The sequence below is a fragment of the Balaenoptera physalus genome (assembly GCF_965194825.1).
Source record: "Balaenoptera physalus genome assembly, chromosome: 4".
NCBI lineage: Eukaryota > Metazoa > Chordata > Mammalia > Artiodactyla > Balaenopteridae > Balaenoptera > Balaenoptera physalus.
Window position 1 is genome coordinate 12,392,085 of NC_138891.1, and position 24,904 is coordinate 12,416,988.

General features: G+C 40.5%; 1 protein-coding gene across 1 annotated transcript in view; it reads left to right on the top strand.

Moving 5' to 3' along the window:
• Positions 1-24,904, top strand: part of NEK11 (NIMA related kinase 11) — a 306,979-nt gene that overhangs the window by 162,152 nt on the left and 119,923 nt on the right.

Genomic DNA, 24,904 nt, shown 5'->3' on the forward strand with positions numbered 1-24,904 from the left:
ATTAACTATTAAATAAATAAAAATTAAAACAATAATGTCACTTTTTGTGAAACAGGCAAAGATTTACAAGACTGAGAATATACAGTATTAACAAAGGTGTGAGGAATAAACAGAATTTTTTAATACATTGTTGGTAACATGGCATAACTGTTCTGAAGAAATATTATATAGTATTTTTAAAGAATTAATATTTTTATTTAACAATTTAAAAATTATGTGCAAAGTAATATTCTAGATGTTTAGGATACAGTGGTTTAAAAAATGTAAGTCACAGAATGTAACATTCTAGAAGAGAAGTTAGAAAATGAATTTTAAAAAACAAATAAAAATAAAATATGATTATAAAACACAATAGAGTTCTGCTTCTGATAATGCAGGCTTGGTAGTACCAACAAGTGTTCACTAGACTAGACATACATATACCATATACCCCCAAAGACTTAAGATACTGGAATCATCTGACATATAGTCTATAAAACAATGATGCTTCCTATGTTTAAATAAGCTTGAACATATTTTCAGGAAATAAGAAACTATAAACACCATATAGCCTTTTGGAAAAGGAACCAAATAGAACTTATAAAAATGAAAACTACAATACACTGAGATTAAGAACTCAATGAATGAGTTTAATAGTAGATTAGACACAGCTAAAGCAGAAATTAAAGAATGGAAAGAGAAGTTGGAGACATTATAACATGGAGAGACAAAACATGGAAATTACAGAAGAAAGGGTGAAAGACATGGAGGATAGAGTGAGATCTCAAATCATTTAATTGGAGTTTCAGAAAGAAACGTAAACAAGGAATAATAGGTGAGAATTTTCTAGAATTGATGATAGAAATCATTCAATAGATTCAAGAGATCCACCAATGACAAGTAGGAAAACAAAAAGAAATCTACAGCTTGATACATTATATTAAAACCTCAGACAACCAAAGGTTCAGATATTCAGAGTCCAGAGGGAAATAAAAAGGAATTATCTTCAAGAGAGTGACAGTTAACGAACTGCTGACTTAATAGCAATAAAGGAAAGCATAAGTCATTGGCATCTTCAGTGTGCTGAAAGCAAATAACTTCCAACTTACAATTCCATACTACAATTCCATACAGAGTAAATCAGGAAATGAAAACTCAAATCCACTCTGAGATACCACTACATACTACTCAGATGGACAAAAATTTAAAGTTTGACAATACCAAGTGTTCTCAAGGATGTGAAACTGCAAGGACAAATAACACTTCCATTACTGGAGTGTCAGTTGGTGCTTCTTCTTTGAAAAATAGCTCTGCATCATCTAATAAAGATGAAAATTTGCACACTGTATGGCTCAGCAATTTTATTTCTGGGGCTATTCCTTGTAAATCTATATGCATGTGTACACCAGGACATTCACAAGAATGCTGTAATAGCCCCAAACTAGAAACAATGCAAATGCTTATTAATAGTATAACAAATAAATTGTTGTATATTGGTACAATAGGATCCTATACAACAATAAATGTAAACAGACTTCAACTGTTTGTGACAACACAGATAAATCTTGTAAACATAAAAGGAGCAAGAACCAAGAGAATCCCTGAAGTATAATTCTTTTTTCATAACCATCAAAACCCGATACATCAGACTATATCATTTAAGAATTATGTAAAGTTTAGAAACTAAAGGAAATCAAGGAGGTGATTACCATAAAAGTAAAAATATTTGGTTATTTCTAAGGTGAATAGCAGGGTTATAACTAGGAAGGGATATGGAATATATGAATGTGAGTAGTATTTCTGGGTCACTGATTAATTCTAAATTTCTTGACCTAGACAGTAGTTTTTTTTTTTTTTACATCTAAATAAAACATTTATTTAAAAGTTCAGTGTAGAAGTAGACACAATTCTTTCTTTTTTTAAAACATCTTTATTGGAGTACAATTGCTTTACAATGTTGTGTTAGTTTCTGCTGTATAACAAAGTGAATCAGCTGTATGTATACATATATCCCCATATCCCCTCCCTTTTGCATCTCCCTCCCACCCTCCCTATCCCACCCCTCTAGGTGGTCACAAAGCACAGAGCTGATCTCCCTGTGTTATGTGGCTGCTTCCCACTAGCTATTTTACATTTGGTAGTGTATATAGGTCAATGCCACTCTCTCACTTTGTGCCAGCTTACCCTTCCCCCTCCCCGTGTCCTCAAGGCCATTCTCTACATCTGCGTCTTTATTCCTGTCCTGCCCCTAGGTTCTTCAGAACCTTTTTTCTTTTTAATATTCCATATATATGTGTTAGCATACGGTATTTGTCTTTCTCTTTCTAACTTACTTCACTCTGTATGACAGACCACCTCACTACAAAAAACTCAATTTTGGGCTTCCCTGGTGGCGCAGTGGTTGAGAATCTGCCTGCTAATGCAGGGGACACGGGTTCGAGCCCTGGTCTGGGAAGATCCCACATGCCACGGAGCAACAGGGCCCGTGAGCCACAACTACTGAGCCTGCGCATCTGGAGCTTGTGCTCCGCAACAAGAGAGGCCGCGATAGTGAGAGGCCCGCGCACCGCGATGAAGAGTGGCCCCCGCTTGCCGCAACTAGAGAAAGCCCTTGCACAGAAACGAAGACCCAACACAGCCAAAAATAAATAAATAAATAATAATAAAAATAAATAAATAAAGGAATTCCTTTAAAAAAAAAAAAAAAAAAACTCAATTTTGTTTCTTTTTATGGCTGAGTAATATTCCATTGTATATATGTGCCACATCTTCTTTATCCATTCATCTGTAGATGGACACTTAGGTTGCTTCCCTGTCTTGGCTATTGTAAATAGTGTGGCAATGAACATTGTGGTACATGACTCTTTTTGAATTACGGTTTTCTCAGGGTAAATGCCCAGAGGTGAGACTGCTGGGTCGTATGTTAGTTCTATTTTTAGTTTTTTAAGAAACCTACATTCTGTTCTCCATAGTGGCTGTCTCAATTTACATCCCCAACAACAGTGCAAGAGGGTTCCCTTTTCTCCACACCCTCTCCAGCATTTACTGTTTGTAGATATTTTGATGATGGCCATTCTGACTGGTGTGAGGTGATACTTCATTGTAGTTTTGATTTGCATTTCTCTAATGATTAGTGATGTTGAGCATATTTCATGTGTTTGTTGACAATCTGTATATCTGCTTTGGAGAAATGTCTATTTAGGTCTTCTGCCTATTTTTGGATTGGGTTATTTGTTTTTTTGATATTGAGCTACATGAGCTGCTTGTAAATTTTGGAGATTAATCCTTTGTCAGTTGCTTCATTTGCAATATTATCTCCCATTCTGAGTGTTGTCCTTTCGTCCTGTTTATGGTTTCCTTTGCTGTGCAAAGGCTTTTAAGTATCATTAGGTCCCATTTGATTATTTTTGTTTTTATTTCCATTTCTCTAGGAGGTGGGTCAAAAAGGATCTTGCTGTGACTTATGTCATAGAGTGTTCTGCCTATGTTTTCCTCTAAGAGTTTTATAGTGTCTGTCCTCACATTTAGGTCTTTAATCCATTTTGAATTTATTTTTGTATATGGTGTTAGGCAGTGTTCTAATTTCACGCTTTTACAGGTTTTACAGTTTTACAGTCCAGTTTTCCCAGCATTACTTGTTGAAGAGGCTGTCTTCTCTCCATTGTATATTCTTGCCTCCTTTATCTAAGATAAGGTGACCATATATGTGTGGGTTGATCTCTGGGCTTTCTAACCTGTTCCATTGATCTATATTTCTGTTCTTCTGCCAGTACCATACTGTCTTGATTACTGTAGCTTTGTAACATAGTCTGAAGTCAGGGAGCCTGATTCCTCCAGCTCCGTTTTTCTTTCTCAAGACTGCATTGGCTATTTGGGGTCTTTTGTGTTTCCATAAAACTTGTGAAATTTTTTGTTCTAGTTCTGTGAAAAATGCCAGTGGTAGTTTGATAGGGATTGCATTGAATCTGTAGATTGCTTTGGGTAGTATAGTCATTTTCACAATGTTGATTCTTCCAATCCAAGAACAGGGTATACCTCTCCATGTATATGTATCATCTTTAATTTCGTTCATCAGTGTCTTATAGTTTTGTGCATACAGGTCTTTGTCTCCTTAGGTAGGTTTATTCCTAGGTATTTTATTCTTTTTGTTGCAATGGTAAATGGGAGTATTTCCTTAATTTCACTTTCAGATTTTTCATCATTAGTGTATAGGAATGCAAGAGATTTCTGTGCATTAATTGTGTATCCTGCTACTTTACCAAATTCATTGATTAGCTCTAGTAGTTTTCTGGTAGCGTCTTAGGATTCTCTATGTATAGTACCATGTCATCTGCAAACAGTGACAGCTTTACTTCTTCTTTTCCAATTTGGATTCCATTTATTTCTTTTTCTTCTCTGATTGCTGTGGCTAAAACTTCCAAAACAATGTTGAATAATAGTGGTGACAGTGGGCAACCTTGTCTTGTTCCTGATCTTAGTGGAAATGGTTTCAGTTTTTCACCATTGAGGACGATGTTGGCTGTGGGTTTGTCATATATGGCCTTTATTATGTTGAGCTAAGGTCCCTCTATGCCTACTTTCTGCAGGGTTTTTGTCATAAATGGGTGTTGAATCATGTCGAAAGTTTTTCTGCATCTATCACGAAGATCATATGGTTTTTATTCTTCAATTTGTTAATATGGTGTATCAGATTGATTGATTTCCGTATATTGAAGAATCCTTGCATTCCTGGGATAAACCCCACTTGATCATGATGCATGATCCTTTTAATGTGCTGTTGGATTCTGTTTGCTAGTATTTTGTTGAGGATTTTTGCATCTATGTTCATCAGTGATATTGGCCTGTAATTTTCTTTCTTTATGACGTCTTTGTCTGGTTTTGGTATCAGGGTGATGGTGGCCTCGTAGAATGAGTTTGTGAGTGTTCCTTCCTCTGCAATTTTTTGGAAGACTTTGAGAAGGATGGGTGTTAGCTCTTCTCTAAATGTTTGATAGAATTTGCCTGTGAAGCCATCTGGCCCTGGGCTTTTGTTTGTTGGAAGATTTTTAATCACAGTCTCAATTTCAGTGCTTGTGATTGGTCTGTTCATGTTTTCTATTTCTTCCTGGTTCAGTCTTGGAAGGTTGTGCTTTTCTAAGAATTTGTCCATTTCTTCCAGGTTGTCCATTTTATTGGCATATAGTTGCTTGTAGTAATCTCTCATGATCCTTTGTATTTCTTCAGTGTCAGTTGTTACTTCTTCTTTTTCATTTCTAATTCTACTGATTTGAGTCTTCTCCGTTTTTTTGTTGATGAGTCTGGCTAATGGTTTATCAATTTTGTTTATCTTCTCGAAGAACCAGCTTTTAGTTTTATTGATCTTTGTTATCGTTTCCTTCATTTCTTTTTCATTTATTTCTGATCTGATCTTTATGATTTCTTTCCTTCCGCTAATTTTGGGAATTTTTTGTTCTTCTTTCTCTAATTGCTTTAGGCGTTAGGTTAGGTTGTTTATTTGAGATGTTTCTTGTTTCTTAAGGTAGCATTGTGTTGCTATATACTTCCCTCTTAGAAGTGCTTTTGCTGCATCCCATAGGTTTTGGGTTGTTGTGTTTTCATTGTCATTTGTTTCTAGCTATTTTTTGATTTCCTCTTTGATTTCTTCAGTGATCTCTTGGTTATTAAGTAGTGTATTGTTTAGCCTCCATGTGTTTGTATTTTTTACAGATTTTTTCCTGTAATTGATATCTAGTCTCATAGCATTGTGGTCAGAAAAGATACTTGATACGGTTTCAATTTTCTAAATTTACCTAGGCTTGATTTGTGACCCAAGATATGATGTATCCTGGTGAATGTTCCATGAGCACTTGAAAAGAAAGTGTATTCTGTTGTTTTTGAATGGAATGTCCTATGAGTATCAATTAAGTCCATCTTGTTTGATGTATCATTTAAATCTTGTGTTTTCTTGTTTATTTTCATTTTGGATGATCTGTCCATTGGTGAAAGTGGGGTGTTAAAGTCCCCTACTATGATTGTGTTACTGTCGATTTCCCTTTTTATGGCTGTTAGTATTTGCCTTATGAATTGAGGTGCTCCTATTTTGGCTCCATAAATATTTATAATTGTTACGTCTTCTTGGATTGATCCCTTGATCTTTATGTAGTGCCTTTCTTTGTCTCTTGTATAGTCTTTATTTAAATTCTATTTTGTCTGATATGAGAATTGCTACTGCAGCTTTGTTTGGATTTCCATTTGCATGGAATATCTTTTTCCCTCCCCTCACTTTCAGTCTGTATGTGTCCCTAGGTCTGAAGTGGGTCTCTTGTAGACAACATATATACAGGGCTTGTCTTTGTATCCATTCAGCCAGTCTGTGTCTTTTGGTTGGAGCATTTAATCCATTTACATTTAAGGTAATTATCTATATGTATGTTCCTATTACCATTTCTTAATTGGTCTGGGTTTGTTATTGTAGGTCTTTTCCTTCTCTTGTGTTTCCTGCCTAGAGAAGTTCCTTTAGCATTTTTTGTAAAGCTGGTTTGGTGGTGCTGAGTTCTCTTAACTTTTGCTTGTCTGTAAGGGTTTTAATTTCTCCGTTGAATCTGAATGAGATCCTTGATGGTAGAGTAATCTTGGTTGTAGGTTTTTCCCTCTCATCACTTTAAATATGTCCTGCCACTCTCATCTGGCTTGCAGAGTTTCTGCTGAAATATCAGCTGTTAATCTTATGGGGATTCCCTTGTATGTTATTTGTTGTTTTTCCCTTGCTGCTTTTAATATTTTTTCTTTGTATTTAATTTTTGATAGTTTGATTAATATGTGTCTTGGCATGTTTATCCTTGGATTTATCCTGTGTGGGATTTTCTGTGCTTCCTGGACTTGATTAACTATTTCCTTTCCCATATTAGGGAAATTTTCAACTATAATCTCTTCAAATATTTTGTCAGTCCCTTTCTTTTTCCGTTCTTCTTCTGGGACCCCTATAATTCAAATGTTGGTGCCTTTAATGTTGTCCCAGAGGTCTCCGAGACTGTCCTCTATTCTTTTCATTCTTTTTTCTTCATTCTGCTCTGCAGTAGTTATTTCCACTATTTTTTCTTCCAGGTCGCTTATCCGTTCTTCTGCTTCAGTTATTTTGCTACTGATCCCTTCTAGACAATTTTTAATTTCAGTTATTGTGTTGTTCATCATTGTTTGTTTGCTCTTTAGTTCTTCTAAATCCTTGTTAAACGTTTCTTGTATTTTCTCCATTCTATTTCCAAGATTTTGAATCATCTTTACTATCATCACTCTGAATTCTGTTTCAGGTAGAGTGCCTATTTCCTCTTCAATTGTTTGGTCTGGTGGGTTTTTACCTTGGTCCTTCATCTGCTGTGTGTTTCTTTGTCTTTTCATTTTGCTTAACTTACTCTGTTTGGGGTCTCGTTTTCGCAGTCTACCGGTTTGTAGTTCCCGTTGTTTTTGGTGTCTGCCCCCAGTGGTTAAGGTTGGTTCAGTGGGTTGTGTAGGCTTCCTGATAGAGGGTACTGGTGCCTGTGTTCTGGCAGATGAGGCTGGGTCTTGTCTTTCTGGTGGGCAGGTCCATGTCTGGTGTTGTGTTTTGGGGTGTCTGTGACCTTATTATGATTTTAGGCAGCCTCTCTGCTAATGGGTGCGGTTGTGTTCCTGTCTTGCTAGTTGTTTGGCATGGGGTATCCAGCACTGGAGTTTGCTGGTCATTGAGTGGAGCTGGGTCTTAGCATTGAGATGGAGATCTCTGGGAGAGATCTCGCAGATTGATGTAGACACCATTCTTGAGTTAGCTCTTCTCTCCCAGCCACAGCGCTCTCCCGGCCCTGGTCCAGGCATCATGAGCTTCAGCTCTGAGGACTACCTGTGCGCTGCCTCCTCCTATCACAAGGTGTTCAGAGACAGCTTGTACTTGTCCTTGGGCCTCTCTGGGGCCTGCGGCGTGAGTAGCTTCCACTCGCAGTCACTGTCCTGCTGCAGTGTGGCCTCCTCAGCTGCCTGCTTCTCAGCCTTGTAGCTCTGCCTGGGCCTGGCCTACTGCCCGTCCCCGGCATTCGATGTGCTGGACCTGAGTCAGGTGGTGGTGCACACCTAAGAGTACAAGTTCTTCCACACTAACTAGAAGGAGCAACTTCAGGGCCTCAACAACCTCTCCACCGTGCAGCAGCTGGAAATGCCGAACTGTGCACTCAAGGTCGAGCTGACTGCGCTGTGGCAGCGCCAAGCCCAGCAGTTACGCCTCCACCTAGATAGTAGTTTTATAAGTATTTGCTTTATGTTTATTCCTTATATTGCTTGTTTATTGTTTTGTTCGGGAGGTAACATTTTATAGAGACTTGAATGAAATGAGAGAGCAAACCATGCCCATATCTGGGAGGATTCTCTCTTACTGGAATGCTCTTGACCCAGCATTTTCATGTGTAATAGTTTATCCTCTAGAAATACCCCTACAAGTTTGCAAAATTATATGTTCATTGCAACATTGTTTGGAACATGCAAATAATTTTGGATTGAGGGTTTATCTTCAGTGGGGATTTTTCTCCAAGCAAATGCTAAACGTCAGATTGTAGAAATGTCCCTTCAGAGTTGTTTCTTTTTTTTCTGACAGGCATCTTGTATATTTGCTCCACACTAATTTAGTGTTAATGTCTTAGGAAAACCTACAGCACATGAGGAGTGTGAATTTAGATTCTCATAAGTCTACTTGTTCCCCCCAAAGCCCTGCAAAACTCTCTTGCATTTCCCCAAGCTGCTCAGTGAGAGCCAGAGTGTCTGGGAATCCACATCCCGCTCCCAACCCCCAGTTCCCTGGAGGCAGCATTTTTAAAGCGGCTACTGCCTGCAAGCATATAAACACTCCAGTGCCTCCCGCTGGTTGTCTCAGTTGTCTCTTGAGCTCTATGGGATTGAGCCAAGGTCACCTTTCATGGGACTCTGCTCCATCCTGCCCCTTTGTGTGACCTCCTGCTCCTCCCTGTCCCCCTTCCCACCCCTGCCAGTTTCTCCTGGGAACCCTTTCTAACAAAAAACTTTGATGAAAACCCTCATCTGTTTCTGGGGAATCCAACCTAAGAATTGGATCGACTGGTCCCCAAGTCAGCATTTAGGTGTTCAGATGTCCCTCAGTATTGGAAGTAGCCTGGAATCCTACTCTCTGGGACTTTTGCAGCCTGAGTGGGAGATCTGAGTTCTCTTTGCCAACTTCATTCACCTTCTCTGTCAGATCCAAATTGGAAAAGAATACTCGTATTAGATCCTGTGATGGTTAATTCTATGTATCAACTTGGCTAAGCTGTGGTGCACAGATGTTTGGTATAACACCTGTCTAGATGTTGGCTGCGACAGTATTTTTCATATGTGATCAATGTTAAATCATCAGTAGACTTTGAGTAAAAGCAGATCACCCTCGATAGTATGGGCAAGCCTCATCCAGCCAGTCTAAGGACTTAAGAGAAAAGACTGAGGCCTCCCGAGGAGGAAGGAATTCTATCTCCAGACAGCCTTTAGACTCAAGGCTGCAATATTAACTCTTGCCTAGGTCTCCAGCCTGCTGACTTGCCCTGCAGATTTTGGATTTGCCAGCCCCTAGAATTGCAAGAGCCAATTACTTAAAATAAATCTGTCTCTCTGTCTCTGTCTCTGTGTTTCTCCATCTCTCTGCTTCTCTCTGTGTCTCTCCAATCCCCTCCTCTCTCTCTCTCTCTACACACACACACACTCACACACACACACACACACACACACACACATATCCTATTGGTTCTGTTTCCCTGGAAAACTGTGACTAATACAGATCACATTAAATGTCCTTGATCAGAGTCCCTTGTTCTGGATATTTCTCTGTTTAATTAGTCCATGTTCACTTTCATGTAGGTTACAGTACATCTTAGTTTTGTGTTATTTTCTCCCCATAGTTATGTGAATACTTAGTGTTCTAGCAATATGATGTGATACTGAAAATAATTATATACCTACTCCCCTAAATATGATTTTGACCACTTGGGTAATCATGTGAAATTTCAATAGGATCTGACTGTTCAAGTCCATATTTGTCCTAATTATGAACCAAATCTTGTTACATATATGTTTTTCTATTTACCGTCTTTTAAAGGTAGAGGTTTCACCAACTTGGATATTGGGAGAAAGTTCTAGTGTAAAGTCTGTCACGATTCATTACGTAACCTCAATATAACAACCCAACTATTTATACATGAAGATTAAATGAATATTTTTCTCAAAAAAAAAATGAAAGAAAAACTAAACTTTTAGGTTATTTTTTGTGGCCAACCTCTAAGATGGTCCTCAGTGATTCATGCCCTTGTATGGTTCCCCCCACACACATTAAATTGGCTGACCCGTGACACCAATAGGATGGTGTAGAAATTGCAGAGTGTGTCTTCCAAGGCTAGGTGGCAAAGATAACGCAGCTTCTGCCTTGCTCTTTAGGGTCACTCCCTCTGGGGGAAGTCAGCTGCCATGTTGCAAGGACACTCAAGCTGCCCTGGGAGGGGGGAGGGTCCATGTGCCGGGAACTGAGGTTTCCTGCGAGGAGCCACGTGAGTGAGCTTAGGGTTGGATCTTCCTGTCCCCATTAAACCTGCAGATGACTATCACCTCAGATGACTTCTTAACCAAAACCTCATGACAATCCCTGAGCCAGGACCTCCTGGCCAAGCCACTCCTGGATTCCTGACCCACAGAAAATGTGGAGAAAATAAACATTTTTTATTGTTTTAAGCCATGGTTTGGGGGTAATTTGTTACCCAATAATAGATAACTAATGCAAGTAATTTTTATCGAAGGCTCTTTCTAGTGACTTCACGTTTTAAAAAGTTACATTTTAACCTCTGGCCAAGGTTCTAGACATTATTTGAAGGTGCTCTGTAGTAGTTAGTGACATGTGTGTGGCATGGATAGTGTTTGAGAAGAAGGGAAAGCTGGCATGTGGAAAAGAGGTAGAGGTTGCAATGAACTTTTAATGTCACATTCTGCAGATGTGGTTGCATTTGTGAGTATGTGACCAAATTGAGTGGTTACCTTCAGAGAGTAGCCAAGCAGAATTATGTAATCAATATGATTTGATACAAATGAGCACTAGATCTAGAATTTGAAGACATGGTTTGGGGTCTGCCACTTTCAAACTAAGTTGAAGAGGTCAAGGAACCCTAACTTTTATGTTCCTTGTGTGGACACAAGGGGAAAACACCACCCATCTCACACCATGTAGTAAGGGAGCCTTAGGTGAGAGAATATATTTGAAATCAGTTTGTGAATCATGGAGGATCATACAATGGGAAGTAATTATTATTATTACTTATAATACTTGGGGACATGTAAATGGAAGCTTTTCTAGATTTTACAGGCCAGGAAAGAGTTCCTTTTAAACTTGAGTTTACCTTGCTCTCCAAGACCATATCACATTCAACAGGAAGTACCCAGTCACACGGGAAAATCCAACGTTGCGATAGAAGATTTTCCTGAGTAGGACCATGAAGATTTTTCTAAACCGATGTGTATGATATGCACTTCCTTTAATTAAAAACATTTAAATGAAGACACATCCACAGTATCAATGCAGTAGATTTCCCTCGTGTTTTGTGATCATTGGCCCACGTTGCTGTATTCAGTTTGTCTGTTCACATTGGCAAGCTCAGAGCATCTTAGCACAAGCAGACATCTTCTGGCAGTTTCCTGACTACCTACAGCTGGACAGTTAACAGAGGGATGCTGCCAGTGGGAAACAAATATTTTCCAGGAGAAATGAGGTGGAAAAGAGAAATTATAACTCCAGGATTTCATCAGAGGAGAAATCCTATTTGGCTCACAAGGTGTTCTCTCTGCCAATAAACCAATCACTAAATGCATTCTGAGGTACCCAAGCCTCTTGTTAATGAGGAAACACTGCCAAAGGAAAATCAGAGAAAAGGCAGAGGCTTCATTTTGACAGCACTTTAAATTCTTCAGCTTCGTGAAAGTCTTAGTTGTCATCTCACTTCTTGACAAACATTCAGTGGCTCCTCAAAGTGTGGTTTGAGGACCATGTCAGCAATGCAGACTCTCAGGCCCCACACAGACCTACCAATCAGAATACACATTTCATCAAGTTCCCCACACGATTCATATACACACTGGTCTGGTCTGTTACTCCATGTCATACTTTTGCAACCCTTAGAGCAGAGAAACAACCTGGAATCATCTAGTTCGGGCTCCTGTTCTTAGACTGGTGAGTTATTACTATCTGCATATTACAGATGAGACACCTAAGACTCAGGGAGCTTAAGCCAGTTGCCTAAAGTCACAGAACTTGATGTTTTCTGCTAAAAACACAGTATCCAGCCATACATACCAGCTTTTTCAGGGTCTGCTCAATCTCCTTATATTTCCCTTTGAGAGAGTGGATTTTCTGGCCTATATTCATTTCTGGAGAAAAGACAGACTTTACCTACTTATTTTGGCTTTTCCTCTCCAAACCAGAAAAAATGTTTCAGAGAAATGTTATAGTTTTGCCTAAGGGAGAATCATTTTGGCACATAGAAATTAGAACACTACCTAACACCATACACAAAAGTAAACTCCAAATGGATTAAAGACTTAAATGTAAGACCAGACACTATAAAACTCTTAGAGGAAAACATAGGAAAAACATTCTTTGACATAAACCACAGCAAGATCTTTTTTGACCCACCTCCTAGAGTAACAGAAATAAAAACAAAAATAAACAAATGGGACTTAATTAAACTTAAAAGCTTTTGCATAGCAAAGGAAACCATAAACAAGACAAAAAGAAAACCCTCAGAATGGGAGAAAATATTTGCAAATGAAAAAACAGACAAAGGATTAATCTTCAAAATATACAAACAGCTCATGGAGCTCAATATCAAAAAAACAAACAATCCAGTTAAAAAATGGGTGGAAGATCTAAATAGACACTTCACCAAGGAAGACATACAGATGGCCAAGAGGCACATGAAAAGATGGTCAACATCATTAATTATTAGAGAAATGCAAATCAAAACTGTAATGAGGTATCATCACCTCATGCCAGTCAGAATGGCCATCATCAAAAAATCTAGAAACAGTAAATGCTGGAAAGGGTGTGATGAAAAGGGAACCCTCCTGCACTCTTGGTGGGAATGTAAATTGATACAGCCACTATGGAGAACAGTATGGAGGTTCCTTAAAAAACTAAAAATAGAACTACCATATGACCCAGCAATTCCACTATTGGGCATATACCCTGAGAAAACTATAATTCAAAAAGAGACATGTACCACAATGTTCATTGCAGCACTGTTTACAGTAGCCAGGACATGGAACCAACCTAAATGTCCATTGACAGATGAATGGGTAAAGAAGATGTGGCACATATATACAGTGGAATATTACTCAGCCATATAAAGAAACGAAATTGAGTTATTTGTAGTGAGGTGCTCTGTCATACCGAGTGAAGTAAGTCAGAAAGAGAAAAACAAATACTGTATGCTAATGCATATATATGGAATCTTAAAAAAAGAAAAAAATGGTACAGAAGAACCTAATTGCAGGTTAGGAATAAAGAGGTAGATATATAGAGAATGGACTTGAGGACATGGGGTGGAAGGGGGAAGCTGGGGCTGAGTGAGAGTAGCATCGACATATATACACTACCGAATGTAAAATAGTTGACTGGTAGGTAGCAGCAGCATAGCACAGGGAGATTGGCTCAGTGCTTTGCGATGACCTAGAGGGGTGGGATAGGGAGAGTGGGAGGGAGGCTCAAGAGGGAGGGGATATGGGGACATGTGTATGCGTATGGCTGATTCACTTTGTTGTGCAACAGAAACTAACACAGTATTGTGAAGCAATTATACTCCAATAAAGATCTATTATAAAAAAAAAAGCATCGACTTGAGAGCTTGAGGGAGACCTACATCCAAATGCATCATGGAGCTTCTTTCTGTCATGTGTGTGTGTGTGTGTGTGTGTGTGTGTGTGTGTCTGTGTGTGTGTGTGTGTGTGTGTGTGTAGGGGCGGAGGCCCTTTGGTGCACTTGATCATATAGAGGGGTGTCTCTCGAAGAAAAACTTACAGCAGAACCTGCTGTTGTATGTATTTATACGTGGCACTGTACTGTACTTAATTTAGCCCTCCATGCAGAAAGGGTCATGAATATATATTTTGCCTAAGAAAATTCTTTCTTTTCACAGCCTCATGTGTGATGCTGCAGGCTAAGCTAATGAACATGGTTAATTTTAGCCTTAGTTTTGAGGGTTTATTTTAGAAAAGGTGACGGTACTGGTACTAACCTGTAGCTTATTGTGTGAGAGAAGAAAGCATCAAAAAGATATAAAACCAAGCAACTGCTGCACATCTGCCCCCAGGAATATAAATGTATTGTTCGTATTTGAGATTTAGTTCCACTTAGAGTTAGTGATATAATTAGTAAAGTGGACTTAATGCCTGCTGTGCTGTGAAGACAGTGTCTGCTGTGGGGACCTGGGAGGTCCATGAGCTGCCTTTCCCTGGGGTGAAGGGTGGGGGCTGGACATCTATTAAAGCCCCGCTTGTAGACACTGTGTAAAAGAAGGTTGGCACAGATGAGAAGGCTCAGTCTGACATGGTTCCAAGGGCAGGCGAAGGAGGCTGAGGCTAGATGGGATGGAGCCACTGCCTGGCCCTGCTGAGCCCAGGACTGTGAGAGCTGGAGGCCCTCGGGGGCCTGTGGTTCCACCTTCCATTTTGCAGGGTGGGGTTGGTGGTGGTGGAGAGCGTGCTGGTCAGGGGAGGGATGGAGGGTCCGAGAGGTGAAGGGACCCACATCCTAGGGCTTCAAAGCAATCTGGCCGAATTCCAACTGGAGGTTGCCGCCCAGCAGGGGAGGAGCCTCTAGAACAGCGCCATCCTGCGGATGTCTTATGAGGATGGAAATGTTCTATAATCTTGTCACAGGAGGCTTTCAAGCACTTGAGATGTGGCCAGTGTGAATAAGGAACTGAATTTGTCATTTTGTTTCCTTTTAATTAATTGTAATTTAAGCCACATGTGTCTAATGGGTACCATATTGGACAAGGCAATTCTAAGAGGAGAGAGCGCTCTTAAAAGTACAGAAGTTGGAAAGCAAGAGCAAGTTCAGGGGAAAATGTAGAGTCCAGGTTACAAAAGCCAAGGTCCTGATCTAAAGGTACATATGAGAACCATCTGGAAAGCACCAGAAAGATGAAGCTGCCTAGACCTAGCCCAGGGCCACCCAATCAGAATCCCTTTTGGTGCCCACCTTTAACGGAGAGCGACCACATCCATCAGTAGGAGAAGGCAGGTCTGGGAAAGCAGATTGCAACCAGATGATAAAAGGCCTTGGCTGCCAAGCTGAAGATTTCGTACTCAATTTTATTGGCAGTGAGGAAGTCCTTGGTGGGGAAGAGTGACGTGGAAAGTGTGTTAGGCAAGATCTGTGACAGACTGGGTGAGACTGGAGGTAGTCACAGATCTGAGTGTTCATTTCTCCCTTGAACTCTGGAGTGCTCGCTTCACCGGGGGCTGTCTACATGCTTCTCTGGACTTAACGTTGGTTCAAAATACTCCTTAGCAAATACGCTGCTGTAAGCCTCCAGCCCGACTAAATAGTGACTGAAAATTACAGTTGCTTTCCATGGGCCCAGAAGGGGATTGTGTAATGAAATAGAGATGCAGCAGCCCTTTGGCATATGGAGTAACGGCTTCCCCAGGACCTCCAGCAGGGTCCCCCGGTACCCGCAGAAGGGATGACTCACCGTGGGAAGTAGCGATCACTGGTCTTAGGGTGCGCCCTTCTCCCCTATGACTTCCAAGCTCCAGTGAGAATCTTAGTGGCTGCCAATGGGAAGGGTATTCTAGGCCCAGCTGATGAGTCACTACATAACCCTGATAAACCATCTCATGGTTCACTGTGGGTGGGAGAGATGGCTTTTAAAAATTGAAAAGGAAAAATAAAATTCAATGTAAGTTCAAGTTTAGAAATTGACAAAATACCTTTTCCAAAACAGCAAAGTTTCAGGGTCAGTTCTTTCCTTCTAATGGTGTAGGGGAAGATATGTCCAGAGGTGAGAGACTGGTACCTTTATTAGCTCCCAGGAGGACAGAAGCCTGGGGTTTAGGAATGATCCTTTTCTACACGGTGGAGTCCAACTGCCTCTGCCCAAGGAGTGTTTTCTCTAGCTCTGCAGTTGGCCCTTTTTGTATAAATGCTGCTTTTACACACCAATAATGATGTACCCTAGATGTCAGCTTAGACCCCATCCCTGGGAGATTTGGGAAGCTTGGCTCAAACCACAGCTTGTCTAGAGCTCTCCTCTTAATCAGGCTTCCCTCTGCTTGTAGCTCATGCATGGAAGCCGGTGGCCTCCACATGGCACTTACGGGTTCAGACAGTAAACCCAGCTTTCTCACCTGTACACGTGTTTGATGAGCTCAGCATCTCACAGAGCACATGACCATCCACCGTCTCGCTGGCTCTGAATCTCCCACCCTCCTTCTGCATCCCTTTTCTGGAGTAAGGCCAAAGCTCACCTCTTATTTCTGGTGGAAGGGATCCTATTTTCTCCCCCTGCACTCTTGTCAGCTATAAGAAAACTCACATTTTCTACCTGCTAAGGTAATAATAATGGTCATTTATTAAGCACCTACTAGGTGCAGGACACTATGCTATGTAGAGCATTTTAAGAAGACCTTAAGCAGGGCAGGTAGACTAGACCTCAAGAGATTAAAAAATTTAGCTGTCAGAGATATAATTGATAGCCGATGAAGGATTCCCTTTAGAAGTATCCATGGGAATGGGCTCTATTGTTTTCTAGAAAGTCTGAGGATTAAATGTGTAATATAAAAGTATGTAATCTTGCTGGCATCTGGCTATTTTCCTTTAAGGGGTGTTTACATTACTGTATAGCCTCGCTTAGCTTTTATAAAATTGTATGTTGTAGCTATGAGTTAAGTTATTATTATTATAATACCCCAAGTCTTTGGTTGGGTTGCTTAGAAGCAGAGGCTGAGATGTTCACTCTGACGTATGTGTCTTTTGGGTGGGGTGGGATGGGTGGGGGGTATGTCTGGACAGGGAAGTGGAAGTTGCTGTGCAAGGATGTGGTCCAGCTGCAGACTAGCCTCCATAGTAGCTCATGGCATGAATGACACCACAGAGTTGGCTCCACCTTGAGTCAGTCAGTCATCAGCCAGAACTGCACCTGGGGTCGAGGTGAGACCTAACCTCTTTGATAAGGAAATTCTTTGATCTGAGAGCAGTTGTCTGGAGAAGGGGGCATCTGTACTCCGTTAGCAGTTGGTATGGTCCAAACTGTGTTCCCCTAAAATTTATATGTTGAAGCTCTAACCCTCAGGACCTCAGAATGCGACAGTATTTGGAGACAGGGCCTTTAAAGAGGCGATTAAGTTGATTGAAATGAGGCTGTTAGGGCAGGGCCCAAATCCATTCTGACTAGTGTCCTTATAAGAGAGGGAGATTAGGACACGAGAAGAGAGACACCAGTGCACAGAGGGTCAACCACTTGTAAGCCAAGGAGAAACCAAACTTGCCAGCACCTTGATCTTGGACTTCCAGCCTCCAGAACTATGAGATAATAAATTTCGGTTGTTTAAGCCACCCAGTCTGTGGCATTCTGTCGTGGCAAACCTAGAAGGCTAACACAGCAGTCGACGCTCATAGCAGCTGGAGGATGAGCAGGGCAACAATCGTGGATAGAGTGTGTTTGGTAAGGAGCTTTGGGTGGGGCATCAATAGCATTCACTACACCCACTTATAAATCAGAAAACTGTGACCAGAAAGGTGAAGTGCCTTGCCCAAGGTCACACAGTCAATGAGCAACAGACTTGAACCTCAGTCTACCTCTATAGCTGATCCTCCTAGTCACTATTCTGCAGTCTTTCTCAGAAGCAGCAGACATCACCAGTTAACTTGGGCTCCATTTCTGTCTTTTTACCCTAATTTGTCTGCACCTTACACAAAATGGAGCTCCTTGGGGAAACCAAGCCAGCTCAGCAAAGACAATGTCTGCATCTAAGTGCCTTCTCAAGGCATTGTCTTTTACCCTGTTGTTTGAGAATGGTGTAGCATATTAATCACAGGTTTTCCCTGCATGTGAGATGATGTCTTTATTTAAAATGTTTTTATTAAAAAATGAACTAGGGCAATCTTTTTCACATCCACAAATGCCATTTTTGGGAAAATAAGAAATTATGAGATCTGCCTTGTCAGTGTAATAATGACTGTTGTCATTCTGAGCACTGTCACTGAACATAGTCTTTGGAGTGGCCACATCAAGATCTAACAATAAATCGGTTTGTTTTTATTATAACTTTGCTCAGTATTTTCTGGTTCAGTGTAATAAAGCCATTGCCTCCTTCAGAAAACTCGGACAGAAAGAAAAAATAAAGAAGGGCATCTCTGGGCAGCTGCCTGCTACCAAGGTCCCATACTCATCCCCAGCTTGCCTCACCATAGCTAAAATACAGAGCATCTTCTCTTTATGAAGCGATTCTCACCCCCACCCTCCCCATATAGAGGATATAGTGAGAACCATTTTAAAAAGTATTTTGTGGATATTGTTGACTTCCTCGGAGAAGAGGCAGAAACGTGCAAGTGAGTCTGTTGGATTTCCCAAATCACAAGTCATTTGGTCATGAAACACTAATCAATTCTGACAGTATTGTTAGATATGCAGAGAGAGGCAGGGTGTTCTTGCAGCTGGAGCAGAGTCTGGGACACCTGGAAAAGCCACTGTCCAACACGAGTGCCGTCACAGGCTGGGCAATCTTAAACTGAGGCCTCAAACTCGGCGGGCCTGTGGGATGTAGCTGGAGATGGTAGTATGAGGAAGACATATTTTACTGTTTGGAGTTATGACTCCATCTGAGATATAAGGTCAGAGGATGTGAGAGAGAGGGAGAGAGTAGGGCTCTCGGGAAAAAAATCCATATCTCCTCCCGATCTTCTCCTCCCCTCTCCTGCACCTCCCAAAAATAAACATTAGGAAATTCTTTGCATGAGATACTATGTGGTAGTTTGAAAGTTCTCTCTCTTAGAGATGTAGGCATTCATTTACTCAACAAGAAATTTGAGTGTCTGCTTTGAGCCGTGGGTTGGAGATACCATGATGAACAGGATGAGGACTCCTGCCCTCCAGGAGCTTACTATTTACATATTGCCAAACTAGTGGTTCTCAAATTTAAGTGTGCATCAGGATCCCCTGGAGGACTCGTTAAAATGTGGATTGCTGGACCCTTAGCACATTTTCTGATTCAGTAGGTCTGAGAGGCCCAAGAATTTGCATTTTTAATAAGATCCGGGTGATGATGTTACTGCTCTTCTGGGGACCACCCTTTGAGAACCATTCTGCTAAGCTTGTTACTTGCATTTGCTCAAGGCAAATGGATGGCTAGAATCATTTAGGGTGATGGTGGGCTCACAGGCTGAGAAATTCCTCCCACATAACTAAGTTCCTTTAAAGGAAATTTGGTTTTGCCTTTAGGCAAAGTTCTTATCTTATTGGCTCTTTAAAAAAAATTCTTTAATGCATTTCCTGATCATTTTAGAAGTTTAAGGAGCAGGTGCAATAATAGACGAAGTATTGGGGAATTTATCGTTAAACAATTGCACTTGTATGTCATTTTCTCCTTGAAGGTCCGAAAGATAGAGCAGTAGTTCTCAAAATGTGTTGCAGCATCATTGAGTAGAATTTCAGGCCCCACCTCAGATTAGCTGAATCTGAAACAGTGGACTTTGGGGCCAGGAATCTGTTTTACAAAGGCCTCAAGTTGATCTTCACCCACAGTCCAGTTTGAGCACATCTGAGACAGAGTTGGGCTGAGTGACAGTTGGGCTGAGTCTGAGCGAGGGCCCCTGGCATTCACTATTGCCAGCTGCCTTCAGATAATTTACCAGGATGACTAAGCTTCAATTTTTCTATCTCATTAAGTCAAAAGTCTACCCCTTGTTGTCTAACATCTTTCAGAGTTATGAGGAAGATAATCACAATTTTTATATATGACATGGTTTTACCAGTAAAGATGAAAATTCCTAGCTAACCATAAAATAGCACTAATGCAGTGGAATAAAGATAGGATTCAGGTAATTTACATTCCAGTCTGCCATGCATGCAGCTGTGTGACCTGTGGTTGATTATTAGCCTGTCTGAGTCTCACTTTAATTATCTAAAAATTGAGATAAAAAGGTTGTCCTGGTCTAACTTGAATCACTGTTACAATGATCAAGTGGAATAATGGATAGGAATGTGCTTTTACAATCTGTAAAGTGCTGTGACTTTGGAATGCTGACTCATAGTTTTGTTCTTCCCCATCAATGAAATGGGAATAGTCCCCTATAACTCCATAGAGATTGTGAGTCGTGGAGACAACTAATGGCACAACAATTTGAGCTCTTCTAAAGTAAAGCGTATTTCTTCATTTTTTTGTCTAACATATAAATGTTAGAAGATGTAGAGATATTACAGAGTCTTATACATTTTATTACGGTGCTTCTGTAATAGTATATGATAGTACTTTTATTTGAAATAGTCACATCCTAGAGCAGTAGCTTTCAAAGTGTGGCCCCCAGACCAGCAACACCGGCATCCCCTGGGAACTTGTTAGAAATGCACATTTTCAGGCCTCACTCCCAACCCGCTGGATCAGCAGCTCTGTGTTTTAACAAGCCCTGCAGGTGATCCTGCTACTCACTTTAGTCTTAGAGGAAGGGCTTTATTAGGATCTCAATTGAAGGGTCTGACAAAGAGCATCCTTTTCCTGGGACAGGGTAATTGCTTCTCTTTTTCTCCAGCATGGATTTGCAACAGCTGCGTTCAAGCTCAGGCAGCCGTTGTTGGATTCCTTCATAAACATGCTCCGTCACTGCCGCCCAGTGAAGTAGAGATCTGGATGCCACTCCTGAGCATCTGTCATGAGGCTGACTTCAGGCTGCGAAAAAATGAAAGCTATTTATCACAGACCATTTTCCCCTCATGATAGCAGAAATGAGCCTTAGCCTAACAAGGCTTCACATTGGGCCAGGGCTCAAAAAACACAGGGTTTGACAAACACAGTTTGAGCTGACTTATTTCTTTGGACTTTTCCCTTTGAAAATGCACCCTTTTCTGAGCTGCACCAAGTTAGTGGTACTTGCTTAAGAAACACTGGAGATGGGTTCATCCAGGTCTGTTTCATGACTTAGGCACTTTCCCCCTGTCCATTTCTTCCCTCCTCTCCTCCCTGGGAAGGGATCCTTGGTAGGAGAGGGAAGGGGACTGACTGTTATGGAGGGAGCCATGTTATGGGAGCTGGGGCTCAATATTTAGCAAGAGAAACATCTGTCTGTGGGGTAGAGCTGTGGTATGATCTGGCCGCCACCAGCTTTTGTAAATAGGGTTCTATTGGAATGCAGCCACTCTCATTTGTTTATGTATTGTCTGTGTCTGCTTTCAGACTACAGAGAGTTGGGTAGTTGTGACAGGGACTGTATACCCTGCAAAACCTAACAGTTTTTCTATCCAGCCCTTTACAGAACAAGTTCGTTCACCCCTGTTGTAGAGGTTCCCTGTGAGTGGCCTGGAGGGAGCCGGGATGGAACCAATTAATGAACAGGAAGGACAATGGGAGGACAGGAGGGTGTGAAATGCCCAGGGTCCCTCTGGGGCCCAGCAGCAGGGAGGGCAGCAGGAGGAGCCACTTCTTATTGCCATTTGAGTTGGGTACCATATGGATTTTGAGACACGATTCTATTTAAAATATTGTTAAAAATTTTAACTTGATATCTCTTTGTGATTGCCTTATATTTATTTTCTTCCTGGTGTTGAGCATTACAGACAAAGCTACAGAGTTTTATGTTAAATATCAGTAACTCACATTTATTGGGCACATACCATGTGTACTGCACACTGCATCCATCATACTATGTAATGTTCACAACGATTCTATGAGACGGGTGCCACCATCCCCATGAGAAAACCGAAGGGCAGAAAGTTTAAATAACGCCTAATGTTATGAAGCTGATGTCAGAGTCTCAATTTAAATGAGGGTCTTTTTGATGCCAAAGTCAGCATTCCAAACCAGTGTTTTTCAAATTGTGGGTTGAGAAATCAGTTTAGCAAGTTGCAACTAGCATTAAAAATGACCCAGCATTGGGGCTTCCCTGGTGGCGCAATGGTTGAGAATCTGCCTGCCAATGCAGGGGATACGGGTTCGAGCCCTGGTCTGGGAAGATCCCACATGCCGCGGAGCAACTAGGCCCGTGAGCCACAGTTACTGAGCCTGCGCATCTGGAGCCTGTGCTCTGCAACAAGAGAGGCCGTGGTAATGAGAGGCCCGCGCACCGCGATGAAGAGTGGCCCCCACTTGCCGCAACTAGAGAAAGCCCTCGCACAGAAATGAAGACCAACACAGCCATAAAAAAATAAATAAAATAAATTAAAAAAAAAAATGACCCAGCAATCCCAATATCTCAGGCATATACCCTGAGAAAACCATAATTCAAAAAGAGCCATGTACCAAAATGTTCATTGCAGCTCTATTTACAATAGCCAGGACATGGAAATAATCTAAGTGTCCATCAACAGATGAATGGATAAAGAAGATGTGGCACATATATACAAAGGAATATTACTCAGCCATAAAAAGAAATGAAATGGAGTTATTTGTAGTGAGGTGGATGGATCTAGAGTCTGTCATACAGAGTGAAGTAAGTCAGAAAGAGAAAAACAAATACCGTATGCTAATACATATATATGGAATCTAAGGAAAAAAAAAAAAGGTCATGAAGAACCTAGGGGCAAGACTGGAATAAAGACGCAGACCTACTGGAGAATGGACTTGAGGATATGGGGAGGAGGAAGGGTAAGCTGGGACAAAGTGAGAGAGTGGCATGGACATATATACACTACCAAATGTAAAATAGATAGCTAGTGGGAAGCAGCCGCATAGCACAGGGAGATCAGCTCTGTGTTTTGTGACCACCTAGAGGGGTGGGATAGGGAGGGTGGGAGGGAGGGAGACGCAAGAGGGAAGAGATATGGGGATATATGTATTTGTATAACGGATTCACTTTGTTATAAAGCAGAAACTAACACACCATTGTAAAGCAATTAACCTCTAATAAAGATGTTTAAAATATATATATATATATATATATATATATACACAGAAATCATCCACACACACACACACACAAATCCTATGATAAACCATAATGGAAAAGAATATTTGAAAAGAATGTATATATATATGTATAACTGTATTACTTTGCTGTACAGCAGAAATTAATACATTGTAAATCAACTATACTTCAATCTTTAAAAATTAAAAAAAAATAGTGACTCTAAAAAACAAAACAAAAGAAAACAAAACAAAGAAACAAACTAAAAAAACACATTAAATAGAATGTGAAATGTCAGAATATGTCATTTGTAGTATGGGTAAATTTTGATGCATGAAGCTTTTGTTTTAACTATAAAGATGTTTTTATATATACACAAATCCAAGCACATTTCTGTATACTGGGCAACAGTGTAAATGATATTTCTTACTCTTTCATAGTCAACTTGAAAGTAAATATTCTTGCCTGAAAGTGGGGCTGGGGGGATAGAGAAAAAGAGGGAGAAAATATGAGTGAGTCAGCAAATGAACAACTGTCAGAGAGACAGAGACTCAGGGAATGGGAGAGGAAATGAGATGAAGTGGGGAGACAGAGAGAATGGACATCTCTGTGTAAGAGACACAGAGGCTCAGGGAGAGGTCAAGGGGGAGAAAGAGAGGCAGGAAGTCACATGGTTCTGTCCACCGTTCCACTCAGTGAGCACGTGCCCCTGCTTGAGGACAAAACTGGAGACCTGAATTGTCCTCTCGGTAGATTTTGGTTTTTATATACTTCTCTTGTGGTGATCCTCTTGTCATTCTGAGTGTGAGTCAAATAAAGATTTTTATAAAACATGGCCCCTATATATAAATAGTCTGTTTCATCTGTTGCTCAACTGATAATAGGTGATCTGAGGGGAGAACAGGCTGTGTTGGCGTTATTAAGAGAAAGTGTGAGATTCCCAGTAAGCTCCTTCCTAAAGAACTGGCAAAGGCAGTTTTGAATATATGTAATTTTTGTCTTTTGAGCTGACCAGTTTTGATTCCTTGGTACTGCCTCTTGTGTTCTATGGAAAACTACAGATAGCAAAGATTTTAAAGTATCCTTTTGTCAGGGATTTCTACATACACTAAGTATTTTACTTTCAAGGGATTCTGGAATCAGTTAATGAAAAGTTCATTTTTACAGATGTGGAAATTAAGGGAACATTTGTATAAAGTTTCCCTACATACAGATGCTTTCATAAGAATCATATTGAATCTTCATAGCTACCCTGTTAGATTACCCTTATGTCAGCTTTACTGGAAAAATTAGAGCTCAGTTAGTTCAAATCCCTCACACAAGTTTCTCATCGAAGAGGCTGTAGAGCTAGATTCAAACCTTGATTCTCTGACCCCAAAAATAGCAACAATGGGATGAAAAACAGTGCTCTGTGTTACAATTTAGAATAATTTTGTTTATAAGTCAGAGTATGGTGCAAAGCCTAAAATGCCCATGGTTTTAATGAGGTAGAGAGACTACCATTGTTTAGTTTTCTCCCCTCCCCAAGGATATTTCTCTATTTCTAGGTCCCCATTAGCAAACTGGAATTGATATCACTATGCTTTTTTGTGATCCATTCTTGGCCTTTCTTGGTTGAAGACCATTATAAGCACCAACTATATTTTTAGTTAGTAATAATATTGCATCAAGTAACTTAGGTAGCCACTTCTTGGCATCAGCTTAACTGGGTGGCCTTTACTTATTTTTTTAATAAATGCTGCATATCAATGTGAGTAAGTAATACCCCAGAGTGAACTCCATCTCAAAAGCCTTCATAGCCTGTTAGAAAAGAATTTTAACATTTTC